The following is a 3,197-nucleotide window of genomic DNA, read 5'->3' as shown; positions in this document are numbered from 1 at the left end:
TGAAAGATAACGGTGTTATCCATCCGTTGGGCTTTATAGAAATTAAATGAAAAAGGAAGGACTTTTAAGGGATTTGGCAAAATCAAGGGATTTTTTAGTCATGTGATAATGTTTCTTGGACCTTTTGAACAATTCCTCTTAAAATAAACAATATTTAAAATAAAGAAAGCCCCATGAGCCCCCAAAATAAACTCTACCAAAATGCGAACAATCCTCCAATTTTTTTTATTCTTAATTCTTCTTTACTTTCTAATAAATTGACTTGTCTATCTAATTATTATAAAACAGTATTAAATTTTGGAAAAAGAACCTACCTTGTCCCTGTGAAAGATTCTCTCATGTTAAGGCATTTGTGGAATTTTCAACAAAAATAATGGGTTTGGTCAAGGTGAGAACTTGAAAATAAATTTATTGAAAAATAGGGACCGAAAGGCATATCAGAATATTGCTAAAGGATTTTCTGTGAAAAAATTGCAAAGACCTATAAATAATTTTACTTTTTAATTTTATTTACTTTAATTTGAGTTGAATTTTCTCACATTTCTTGAAGGTGGGCTCCGTTCAACTCTTATCTCTTAAACACATGATTGATTACAGTTTTAATAACATGAAATGACACATAAATTAATATTGTAGATATATAATGACTAGTTATAATTATATTAATGAATTATTAATTTTATAATTTTAATTATAATAATTATAAAAATAAAATAATTAAAAAATTAAAAAATTAATATTCTTGTGAGACCCAAAATTTGATATTACAATAGTGTGACCCAAAATTTGATGTCATCCTATTCTAAACCCCAAATTTGAGATTTGAGTCATCCATTAGAGATGACCTTGATATAAACCCATCATATATTTAGTGGTTTTTAATTTTTGTAACTAATGTAATAAAATCACAAAAATAGATATAACTTTTTTTATTTTTTTAAGTTATTATTATTTTTATCCAATATAAACAAGCCATATGTTATGATAGTCCACACAAATAAAGTTAATATTTTCATATATTTATTTTTTTATAATATAAGTATTTTATATAAAAAAATTATTATCAATAAATTAAAAGATCATTGATTGCTAGATTAAAATTTCTATGATATACATATTTTTTTTAATATGAGCTTTTAAAGGTATCGAAGAGGAAAATTGATTATTGATCCATAAAACTCATCCGTGAGTGAGTTTCATTTTTAAAAATTAAATGAAAAATAATAGAGCAATTATCATGGCATGTAGTCACTTCATGTCAAATTTCTTAAAAAACTCGATCATCTTTAAATCTGAGATTTTTGGTCAAACTTTTTCTCTTCTTATCTTTTTAAGAAAAACATATGGATTTTAATATGATTCATTTTATATGGTTAGTCAACAACGGCCAAAGTACCTGTTTATAGATTTTTGTCTTTTTTATATGTTAAATCTCTACTGTGCCGGCATAAATTTTTGTCTTTTTAAGAAATATGCATAAATTACAAAATTAAAATTTCAATTTTAATCAAGAAAAAAACTGGGAGTGGAGGACCGATTACAACCTAACAGTTTCTCACATGCCTAATATTTGAGGGGTCTCAAGTTTAAATTCCTCAAATATCAAGGCTCTGGGTTCTCAGTAAAAGACTTGTGCACTAACTCCTCTCTAGAGTTGCAAGAGGGAGAAATTTATTTTTAGAAAGTCAGTAAATCATCCTAATTAATGCACTTACTTGCTTATCCTTTAAATAATTGCATTTATCACATTTATACAAAAAGAATTGACAGAGTGGTGCAATGTAAAATTTTATTCAAGATGCCTTGTACATACATCAATTTTTTTTTTTGAATAATAGGCGATAAGCGTCTTTTTTTATGAATAAACAGTACCGAACAGAACTGGAGCTCGGATGTACAGTATATATACAGTAAAAGAATAATATAAGAATCCATAGTTAACAATGTATGAACCGTACGGAGGAACAGTACTAACGGGGGAGGGATTTAAACCCATGACATCCTCTTTTACACTTTGGTGTCATATCATTGGGCTATCCAATGGTTCACCATACTTCAAATTTCTTTTACAGGTCTTTCGAAAAGCTATTTCAAACTATATCAGCATTGATATTTGTTGAAAAGTCTCTCTTTGAAAATACTTTCGCTTTTGTGCACCACGATTATTATTATTATTATTATTATTATTATTTTTGTGTTAATTTCCAACTCATATCTGCATAATTAGAATTTTCTCTCAATTATTTTCCTATCTTGAAGAATATCACACTACAATCGTTTCTCGCGTATCTATCTTTGTTCCTTGTCTATAGAGTTCTCTCAAAACTCCCTATAAATACAAACCAATAGATTCATTTGAACTCACATTTATTAATTGTTCTTTCCCTAGTTTTGATAAATAATCATGTATGTTACACACATGATGTCCATGATGCCTAAGGCTTCATTTCTCCCTTCATTCTCTTCTTTTGCTTCTCCTCAACTTCCAGACATCATCATCAACCCATCAACTACCATTAGATCATGCACAAGTTCACAAAAACCCAAACAAGCGACCAGTTCTCATGGTCACTATCCTCTTCTCTCCAATGCAAAGGAGAGCTTTTTCAAGGTATATTAGTTTAATCATGGTCATTTTCTCTGCCTTCAAAATGCATGCATTTTTGCATAAGTTTTTTTCTGTAAATGTTTCTTAACTTTCTTGATAAGTTATATGGTTAAATTTGTAGTTAAATATTATAATATATGCACTACTTGCATTGCATAAAAAAATATAAAACAAAATAAACATTTTTATTTTTAAAGCAATAGCTAACAATAAACTTTTTCTTTTTAAATTAGCAGAGGCTTCATTGACTCTTCATTGGGCTACATATTGATTAATAAGTACTCTTTTTTAAAATTACAAGCAGGCTTCATTTACTGTTTATTAGGCTCCGAATTAACTAATGAGTACTTTATTTTTTAAATTAGTAACGAATTTCATGGCATTTTCCATATCTCCCAAAAATGTTTATAAGACCAAATCAATACAAATAAATTTTATTTTATAATACATATATATATATATATATATATATATATTTATACAAGACACTACGCATTGTTTATGTTTTATCCATTTATTAAGAGGGAATTAAATCCTTGACCTGATCCTACAAGAGAGAAAAATGTTTTCATTGCTCGGTGACTACGAC

This window comes from Dioscorea cayenensis, unplaced genomic scaffold (assembly GCF_009730915.1).
Source record: "Dioscorea cayenensis subsp. rotundata cultivar TDr96_F1 unplaced genomic scaffold, TDr96_F1_v2_PseudoChromosome.rev07_lg8_w22 25.fasta BLBR01000918.1, whole genome shotgun sequence".
Lineage (NCBI taxonomy): Eukaryota > Viridiplantae > Streptophyta > Magnoliopsida > Dioscoreales > Dioscoreaceae > Dioscorea > Dioscorea cayenensis.
This window is presented reverse-complemented; position numbering follows the sequence as displayed.